Here is a 10,779-nt window from a genome sequence, read left to right as displayed (position 1 = left end):
TGGCCACGTGTGGCGTTCGCCTTTAACCAATCATCCTCCCAGTAAACCTACATTGGAAGTTTATTTTGAAGCGACGCCGTGCCTTTAACCAACAGAAAAACTGTATATTTAATTAGAAAATACACCATCAGAAACGGATGAGGTATGTAATGGAGTGTTTTATCTGTATATGTGTCATATATGTCAAACACAAGGCCCGTCACGTCATTCTATGTGGCCCCTGACGACTTGAAAGAAATGCGATCACCTTTTTCTTAAAGAAAAATATCCTGCGCTTTTATTTTGAAGGTTTCAAATTAAATGGATGTATGTTATAATATTAGAGACATGTTCTTGTGTACAATATTTCTACACTCAAATAAAAAATTATCAAATGCAAAGAGGGTTATTTAATAATATGTTGGGGAGTAGTCTACAGTGTTTCAGGTACTGGCCCTTTAAGAGGCAGCCATGACGCTAATGTGGCGGTGAAAATGAGTCTGACACCCCTGCTGTAGAATAAACTTTTTATTTATTTATCACTACGCTTGTGTTAACCCAAGAGCTTATTTCAGGCATTAAACAACAACAAAAACATTGACCTCGACACAAGAAGTGAAAACATTTAAACACATTTCCATGTTTTTGACCTCGACTGAGTTTCTTTATCTTGCCGAGCCGCAGACTCGGGGCCTTTGGGTTCAAACCTTTCTCTCTCCACTGAGCCTTGACGCTCACTTCAGGTGAACCACACGATGGATTCAGACATCCAGTGTCCTGTTGCCGGGGACGACTCACTGCTGTTATAACACCCTCACCGCATGTCACCCACCGAGACACGCCGGGTATTCACCAGAGCGTGCGTCACGTGTGTGTTTTAAATCCGGAAGTTCAAGCTTGAAGTTAGAAGCCGGCGTACGGGGAATAAGGATGGAAATGCCTGGTTTTTTTTGTAAGTAGCCTAATTCCGAAAGTGTAGCAACAGCAAAGCAAAAAACACCGGAAGGGGGTTTAGACCACAAAGCCTCCGGCGGCGCCGCCGTGCGCACGCCATCATCTCCAAGGCAGCGACCCGGGAAGCTTTTCCAACCCTGGATCAAAGAACTTCACCTCGCTGATTAGAACGCGGGACCGCTCGACTTTCTCATGCGGCGCGTAAGAGGATTAGTGATCTGACTTGTTTAAAAAAAAAAACACAACAAACTCACAACTAAAGGATCACAATGTGGAGACCCGGTTTGAAGTGTGGAGAGAGAGAGAGAGAAGGCATCCGCGCATGACGTGAACAGATCGGGGAGCTTGAAAAGATCTCGAGTTCTAGTCGGAGTTTGAAGTTTTCTCGTCCGCATTTCAACGCGTTCAATTTCAGGGAGAGGATTAAATCGGCCGTGCTTTGTTGGATTCTAAATGTACACGCCCAGGTCCCTCTCATCGGATCCAAATTTCGGGGGTTAAATGTCGCCACATCGGCACCGGTCCGAGGCCCCGCCCCCCCCCCCCCCATTGAGGTCAGCCGCTTCCACCGTCCTCTGCAGTCCTCGACGGTCGAGAGCTATTGATCCCCGGGAGGTGAGAGTTCGCATCAGGGGAGCATCGCCTTGGGGGGGTCAAAGGTCAAAGCTGAGTGGGTCAAGTGAGATTGAATGTGCCCGAGTCGTTGCCAGGAGCCATGAAGGTCAATGGAACTCTTGATTCGTCATTCAAGTTTTTAATTCGAAAGCCGGCCCAGATGATAATCCCTCAGAATAGAGGAACGGCCGGTCAGACGCACACGTTGGCCCCTGGGATTGATTTTGGACGCCGATCATCTTGACCTGCTGGCGAGGGATTAGTCCTGGTCAATAGGCAACAATGGTTTTCTGATTTCCAGATGTTTTCAGGGTACGCTCCTTCCAATTAAACTACGTCGCTCATCAGCTGCCGTCAATAGGCCGATGGCAGAGCTGCATGGGTGGACACTTTTCATCAAACCCTTCAGGGGCTGAAAGAAATGCTTCTCTCCCACTACCAGAGATGATCTCTTATCGTTATGAAAGACAAATAACATCGGAAAGTCTGATTCCAGAATTTAAGGAAAGTTATTCCCGCATGACCCGACATCTCCGTCATATCCCGGTCCTGTATTTGGTGGTTGAGGTCTTGAGAAGGGTACTACCCATTATCCTGAAGGCACAACCCACAAATATATCGTCCAGGTCCGTCGGTCTGTTACCCCAAAATAAAAAAACACCTATTGCTCCAGAGGCCCACTGCTCCGGAAATACAAAATCTTCCTGCAACTGACAAAGAATCCGATTGGAAGTGATTTTGAGATCCAGAGCTTCCACTCTCCGGTCCACACCATCGATGCACCGGTACTTTAGATATCCGCCCGACGACAACTCCGATAGCCGTCTCGGGTAACGATGACAACGGGCCGATCGGATACCGTTACTTTAACAACTAACAATCCTCTACATTCATATCGACGTATTTATTTACCCGTTTTACAAAGTTTACAAAGCTAGCAGAGCATTTGCTGTAAGTCGAGCCGGCCGTCGCCTCAAAAGAAGGACGCCAGCTTCCTTCCACGCGGTGAGGCGTACAGCTCGTAAATCAAACACGGGGATCGGCTGCTCCCCCAGGTAAACATATCTGTATTGCCCCCCCCCCCCTGTATTCCATGGGAATTCTCTGGCCTTCCTGCAGACGCAGCATGTGCACACGGCACCCAAACACACACCTCCAGATACGCGGCGACTCGCACATACGCGCCACAGTTCGGGACGCTCACACGAGGCCGTTAGCTTTGGCACGGACCAGGGAAGAAGGGAAGAAAGGAAGAAGGGAAGAAGGGAAGAAAGGAAGATGGGAACCTGGAAGCCCCGAGGAGGGCATGTGGGAGGGCGTAATTTGTGCGCGGCATAAAAAAGAGAGTACATGCAGAAGAGAGGGCGTCGTCAGTTTGAAGAGACACGTGAACGTGGACGTGAGAAAATAAAGTGCTGCGTGTGTGTTTGGTGTTGTTATTAATAAAAGCAACACAACGTGTACTTTTTACAGGAGCCGAGAGTCGCACGTCCTCCTTTTCCCTTTTCCACTTTTTAAAACATCATCGTTCCTTTCTACTTGCCCCCCTCCTCTCTTCTTTTCTCTCTCTCTCTCAGCGCTGTGATAGGAATAGATGTTCCCCCTAAGCGAGACCTGCAAGAGTCATTTGAAGAAGAAAAAAATGAAGAAGAAAAATCTGCTTAATGGAGAACAGTCGGTAAGGAGTGGGCAGCTCGTACTTTTATTTGATTTCTCCCCCCCCCCCAAGACTCGTTTCTTCTCCCGCTTGCTGCTCCCACTGTCGATCACTTCAGAGCTCCTGCCTTCCTTTTTTAACCGTTTTGTTTGCCCACCCGTGCCCTCCTCTTCACCCCCGTCTTCGTCTTGAGCTCGTCTTCCTCCACTCCAAATGTTTCTCTCTTAGGTGGCACATCCTTCGTCTTCCTACCACCCCTTCTTCACCTGCCACACACTCTCCCTGCCTGCCCTCTCTCTCTCTCTCTCTCTCTCTCTGTCTATATCAGTGTCTATCTATCGCACTCTCCACCCCCTCGCTTTGCTATATTTTTCTTTCACTTTTCTTTCTTTTATCTGGGTGCACATTCCTCTCCTCCCACACTCGAAAAATTCTCACTAAATGATTCCAAGTCTCTGGGCCCCGTGCCTCCCTGAGCAGGCACACACACACACACACACACACACACACACACACACACACACACAGATACGTAAGCTCAACACACAAGTACCCTTCTGGGTGCTGCCGAAGGGGGATAACAAAGTTAACAAAAGACAGAGAGAGAGAGAGATGGGAGGTCTCTTTGTTCTATGTTATAATCAGACTTTCTGGCTTCTCGTAGATCTCAGTCCTTTGTTCCATCCATCATCGGTACTTCCGACCATTCATCAATCCATCCATCTATCCATCCTGTATCCATTCATAAATACATACTGTCAAACATCCATGTATCACATCATCTATGTGTCCAAACATCCATCCGCTGTATTTGTGCGCGTGCTTTTGCGTTCCACTATTGTCCCACAATGCAATTCACAAACGGAGAATAAACAAAAGTATCAACAGAATACAGAGAGCTGCTGGAATAACGACAACAAAACATCAAAACGTATAAACTATTACATCGTATTACAACTAATATATACTCTCTCCTTGTGGAGTTTGACTAATATCAACAGCAGCCAAGCTAGCTGCTCCGAGGCTAATGTTAGCATGCTAACACCCTCACAGGGACAATGCTAACCAGTTGATTATTTAGAAGGTGTAATGTTTAGCATCCTAGTTTAGCATGTTAGCTTCTTGTAATTTGCACAGATCAGATATGAATCAACCCGCCGATCGACCGCCATTGTCATCGCTAGCGCCACGCCGCTAATCTGGCTACAACAGCGTAAAAAGGGACGTTAGCATAACCGATACTTTGGCTGCAAGTCGATGCCAAACAATCTGAAAACGTGGCGGTACTCGTTCTACTTTAGTACCGCAGGTATCTGACAGATACCGAGTGAGACGTACATTCAAATCAGAAAGAAAACGCCACACGTCGCTACAGATGTGTGTTGACATCAGCAGGAGGAAAGCTCGTCAAAGTTAGCTAACGGAGGCAAGAGTTGCGTTGAGTTTCATTATGATGCATTCACGCTCTAGTCAGTAAAAAGGAGTGTTCGGCGAAGGTCATTTATAAGGTTATTACGATGTTCTCAAATATAATCTTGTAAAATATAATCTTGTAAAATTTCGTAAATAAATACAAATGCGTTTAACTTCATGACTCTGATAATAATTCTAAATGTTTACTCAGTTTTTATTTAAAAAATGTACCTTGCTATTGGTAATCATTAATTTATGGTGCCGTGACCTCCCTAGTACATATGGAAAATATAAATAAAACCATAAATATTATGATTAAGTGTGTTCAAATGTATGAATAACATTATTTGTTTGAGTGCACAGTATAAATAAATGCAGTAGTAAACCAGAGTATGGGACAATTTAAATATCACACTGACAAACACCTTGTGTCATATCATATCATATTCGGCTTTCTCACGCACGCACACACTCCAGTGTGAGCCACACATTCGTGTTTTTATTGTCTCAAATGTTGTGTTAATTAGAGCCAGCTAATAAAGCAATACATTATACCGCGGGTTTCATTTTCACCGCAGTCATTCCATCTAATTGAATGTCAAATTTTTTTTCCATCTTGGAACGAAACTGTAAATAATGATGAAATCATAATTCTTTTCTCCGTCTTGCATCACGCTCCCTCCCTCGAGACTGCTGGGTTTGTTCTACTGCCTGTTCCTGTATTCTCTCAGACATCAATAATTCACGCACAAAGCGGAGAATGAATTATTCGCACGTCGATGCCAGACATAAATAAACACGGGCCGTGCACCCCACTTTTAAAAGCACATTTCTTTCTTTTTTTTAAAAGGGCTACCTGGGTGCAATCAGCCACACATCCACCCTCATCTCCTTCCCCGACTCCTCTCCTCTCACCTCGCTGCATCCTCCCTCCTGTCAGCCGTCCCATTCTCACTCCCTTCATACGCATTCGATTCATTTTTCATTCTGTCTTGTCGCCTAGATTACATGCACGCGGCGCCAGGCGCCTCTGTTTGAAAGAGACAACACGGGGACACGGATAAGTCGAGGCGGCTGAAAAGGGGATTTCGCTGCCTATCCTCTCAGCGCACAATGCGAGCCAACAATCCTCCCAATTAATCCCATCGCCGCTTAAAACTCGAGGTGTAAAAAAACAAACATTGCGGGAAGACAGAGAGGCTCAAAAAGCGTCTCTTCTCCTCCATTTTCGTACTTTCTCTGTCATTCTCCCCTTTCTTTCCCTCCCCGTCTATTCCTCATTAAAACAGTGCTAGCGTGAGTCATAGCCTGTTACCGTATTATCTCGCCTCTGGGTCTATTTAGACACACACTGCCTCCTTAACAACTGTTCACATTAATCATTTGATTCAGCGTGACGCTAATTAGCGTTTGTCAATACTATTAATCTGCTCGCCCAGCCCTCATGTGGATTTGAATATCTCCGTGATTATGGAGACGGTCGGTTGATAAAGTGATATACCTGTTTCCCGGCCAACGCGAGAAAACGATGAGCAACGAGGAGGGAATCCGCCGCGCCGACGGAACATCCTGTTCGGAGTTTTCTCGCGCTGGCGAGCATTCGCCACGAGAATTTACGAGAGACGCGAGAACCAGAGCAGACTCTGATTCTTAAAAATAAAATGGAAACACCTGAACATTAATGGATGGGATAAGATATATATATTACTTCCTCTTGCAATATCTTATTAAAATACTGGAGCCAAATGTTCATCAAAACATTCTGTCGAGACAATGCGGAAGTGTCTGGAAATGTGCATTCTCTCTTCTGACCAGCAGGGGGCGACTCCTCCGGTTGCAAAAAGAAGTCGTATTGAAGTCTGTGAGAAAATGACCCTAGTTCTCACTAGATGTGTCTCAGTAAACATGAGTTCATGGTTTCCATCACGAGCTTCATTGCAGCATAATGTTCTTTACTAAATTATGTTTCCTTTTACAGTCAAAAAGACCGTGAAGCAAAGTATGTTTTAAGGCGGGGCTTGCTGTGATTGACAGGTCGCATCCGGCGTCACGACGTGACTCCTCCGCATTCCAATCTACGAATTCAAAACGCAAACTATAAACTACAAACTACATCCAACTCACCGCCCGAGTCGATGTGTCCTTGAGCAAGACACTTAACCCTGAGGTGGTCCTTGTCATGAGACAAATGACGTGTCATGTAACTGAGCGTCAGATCATTAAACAGTCATGCCTCCACTTGTTGCTATTAGTAGCATGTTTTGCGTTATGACTAATCATGCCTGTTTTTTGGGAGCTTAGATTTAGAATTTCCCCCAAAATATCGTAAAAAAATTGGGCCAATCATTGAGTTACCTGACTTCACGTGTGAAAAGCACCTGTTATCTGCTCCCCTTCACGATCACACGCCGACTGAAGACTTCTTCACCTCGGACTCTCCCCGACAGGGAATACAAGAATGTAAATATGGCGATCTATATCGATCTTCCCACCGCCGTGAGTACATCTCGTCGTCCATTTACATTCCGGTAATGTCAATTAAAAGAGCGCGAGTGTTGTGACGGGAGGCGCCGTGGAGGTAGACGGAGGGCCGAATGAGCTCGAGCCAGGTGTGGAAACAAAAACAAAAAAGAGCAAAAAACGAGCCAAAGATGGAGCCGAGAGAGGAGCCGCCTGAGAGATGAAAAAGGACCCCAAAAAATAAAAAAATAAAATCCACGCTGAAGGCTTCCTCCAGTGTGGTTTCAGTTATTTTTTTTTCTCCTTTAAGAGTTTGAAATGCACTTCAGTCCACAGACGGGCAGCGCTCTCAGGGGCCGAGGTGTGACGGAGCCAGATGTTAAACAGGAGCTGGGCCGGGTTAGAGGGGCGTGGGAGACGGGAGAGAGAGCCTGTGGGATAGAGCCCTGGTGTGGGTGTAGGCACCAACTTAACCCCCCCCCCCACACACACACACACCTCCTCCCCCTCAGTCTCCGATCCTATCTGCTCACCCACGCGCTCTCCTCCGTCCCGCCGCTCCTCTCCTCTCCGTTCTCTCCATTGTGTCCATCACCCTCTCTTCTGCCCACACTGCAAACTCCACGCGGAGACCAGAGAACGAGAGCGCCGCTTGTTGTGTTTTCTGGGCTGGAAAAAAAAAAGTGACAAAAAAATGTAAGAATGACCCCCCCCCAGACACACACACACACACACACACAGACACACACAGACACACACACTCCAATCGCCGGAGTTTTCCATTCTGCGCCGAGGACAATTTGAAGTGGTTTCTAAAAGATGTCAGCGGACTTATATGTATGTAGGGGAGACAGCCAGGGAGGAGGAGGGGGGGTGTAATCAGTTCCAGGCCACTATTTAGTAAATGCACGCAGTCGGTGGGCTCGTCGCAGCCAGCGGTAAGCTAACGGTGCTGGAAGAAAAAAAAAGACCCAGCGGCCTAAAATAGAATCTGACGTGAAACGTAAACTAGAAACATTCAGAGCGAGACTGAATCACCATTTTGTTTTTTAATGTTCTTCATGGCGGCAACGCAACGTTGACAACCGGAGCTGAGCGCTTGTTGTTGTTGCTTTCCCCCCCTTTTTTTTTGGGGGGGGGGGTGTTTATGTTTCTCAGCCGTCCAATCCAAGTAAATCTCACGCCTCCCTCTTCATCCACAGTGATACCGTGTGCCGATACATTTTCACTTGTGCATGTTTTTCCGTATTCAGTGTTTAATGTCTGTGTTCTTTGGGGTCAATTTGACCCCAGGCTGTTTTTCACTGTGTCAAACATATAAGAATTCGGCATTTTCAATGCGAAGGTAAATATCAACTTTTTTATAGATTTAAAGGGCTATTTAGGTAGTCAACAAACAAACATAAAGTACCTCACACTTAAACTTGGGAAACAATATTAATTCTAATAATTTTCTGGAGGTTTTAATTGCTGGGGTCAGATTGACCCCGAGGGTAAAATATGTCAGTAAATATAAAGGTAACAGGAGGGTTAAACCTTGAAAGGGGTCAAATTGATCCTAAGGTAACAGGAGGGTTAAGAATCTCAGCTTTTTAAAGAAACTTAACGATGAACAAATATTTCTACGCGGATACAATGCTAACGGTACCATAGTACTGTAAATATGTGTCATTGTTGTATCTCTGCTGTGTCATCATCCTATGCACCAACCTTTTATTTATTTATTTTTCTCTTTGGGTGGGGTAATTATCTATTTACTTTTCATTTTGTACTTGTGTATTTTAATTATTATTTTTTTCCTAACTTGCTGTGTCATTTCCTGTTTAATGTTAATGTCGTATGCTCTGCATGTTCTCTTGCATTGTGAGAATATCGTGAAAAAAATATATATAAATAAAAAATAAAACAAAATAAGTATTTCATTAGTTTTTTCATTAGTTTTCATCTTTGTCATTTAAAAAAAAGCAGCAATTTACCTAACAACAGCCCGAGGGGCCGTTCACACGCCGCATTTTTAATTGTTGTCCGCGTGGACCTTTCGGTGGGCGCCCTAATGACAGAGTGACGGCAGAGCAATTAAAACTCAAATTAAGTAATGAACAAAAAAATAAAATAAAACAAAAGGCAATAATACTGCGCCGTTGAGCGAATCGTTATCACCGCGGGGACATTCCTTCGCCCGTGGGAAGCCGGCGCGGGATCGCGTCATTAATGCGAAGCCGGCCAGCTGTTTGTAGTCGGTACGTCTAGAGTCGGTAAAGGTGAAAGAATAACCCCCGAATAAGCATTTCCTCTGAAGATATCTTCAGGGTACCTTTCTTGAAGTACATAAAAGTTCTTTTTTAAAGTACAAATGGAGCTAAAGGTAAAACCAACAAAGCTAATGCTATGTTAATAGCACGCTGCCCCCCCCCCCCCCCCCCTGCCAGGCTTCTGTCCTCCTGAAGCTCCACTCCACCTTTTTCTCTCTCGTCTTCTCTTGAAGTCGAGACGTCAGTTTAAAGACACCTTCACGTGAAGGTCGTGCAGTAAGTGAGTTAAAGGCCTGTGGGTGAAGAGGTCAGCACCCTCCTCTTCCTCACCCAACACAAAGGGCAGCGAGCGAGCGAGGACGCCACCTCTCTCCTCCCTCTGCTCGCTGCTCTCACAACACAACGCCACTTCAAAAGGGCTCTCTCTCTCTCCCCTCTCTCTCTCTCTCTGTCCCCTCTCTCTCCCCCTCTCTCTCTCTCCTCTCTCTCTCTCTCTCTCTCTCTCCCTCTCTCTCTCCCTCTCTCTCTCTCCCTCTCTCTCTCTCTCTCCTCTCTCTCTCTCTCTCTCTCTCTCTCTCCCTCTCTCTCTCCCTCCCTCTCTCTCTCCCTCTATCTCTCTCTCTTCCTCTCTCTCTCCTCCCCTCTCTCTCTCCCTTCCTCTCTCTCTCCCTCTCTCTCTCCTCTCTCTCTCTCTCTCTCTCCCTCTCTCTCTCCCTTCCTCCCCTCCCTCCCTCTCTCTCTCCCTCTCTCTCTCTCCCCTCTCTCTCTCTCTCTCCCCTCTCTCTCTCCCCTCTCTCTCTCTCTCCCCTCTCTCTCTTCCTCTCTCTCTCCTCCCCTCTCTCCTCTCTCTCCTCCCTCTCTCTCTCTCCCTCCCTCTCTCTCTCTCCTCCCTCTCTCTCTCCCTCCCTCTCTCTCTCTCCCTCTCTCTCTCTCCCTCTGTTGCTGCTTCCTCTCTGTGTTCGTTCTCACACACTCGCTGGTCAGTGATTAATAAAGATTATTCTTGGACCGTGTGTGTCGGCGCGCTGCCTGAACACCTTATAGTTGATCAGAGAGAGAGAGAGAGAGAGAGAGAGAGAGAGAGAGAGAGAGAAGGTCAGGTGGATTGGTCGGGTTGGGTGAGGAACTCCGCTTGGCTTGTCACCAGCTCTAAATTTAGCGCAGGAAATAAACTGAAGAGCAAATGTTTATCTTTATTTCCCCGGCCGGCTCTTCACCGCGACGTCAGATCTGCTCTCGCTGCCCTTCGCCAAATCCCCGAGGCTGTGTGTGTGTGTGTGTGTGTGTGTGTGTGTGTGTGTGTGTGTGTGTGTGTGTGTGTGTGTGTGCTGTGACCAGTGTCCAGAATCTCCCTGTTTAGCCAATGGCACAACACACGGCCAACTCACAGAGAACCGTCCCAGGAGGAAACACATGATTCACTTCTATTACCAGGCACATTGTGTGTGT

At 46.4% G+C, this 10,779-nt stretch overlaps 1 long non-coding RNA gene across 1 annotated transcript in view; it reads left to right on the top strand.

Annotated features, from left to right (window-relative positions):
* The first annotated feature begins 2,896 nt into the window (after positions 1-2,896).
* Positions 2,897-10,779, top strand: part of LOC130193509 (uncharacterized) — a 27,683-nt gene continuing 19,800 nt past the window's right edge. Inside the window, exons 1-2 of the long non-coding RNA XR_008831655.1 lie at positions 2,897-2,969; positions 3,126-3,226. This is a non-coding gene — a long non-coding RNA (uncharacterized LOC130193509). The remainder of the gene's footprint in view (positions 2,970-3,125; positions 3,227-10,779) is intronic.

Source organism: Pseudoliparis swirei, chromosome 5, assembly GCF_029220125.1.
Source record: "Pseudoliparis swirei isolate HS2019 ecotype Mariana Trench chromosome 5, NWPU_hadal_v1, whole genome shotgun sequence".
Lineage (NCBI taxonomy): Eukaryota > Metazoa > Chordata > Actinopteri > Perciformes > Liparidae > Pseudoliparis > Pseudoliparis swirei.
Note: the sequence above shows the minus strand (reverse complement) of the source record. Positions and strands in the feature narration are given on the sequence as shown.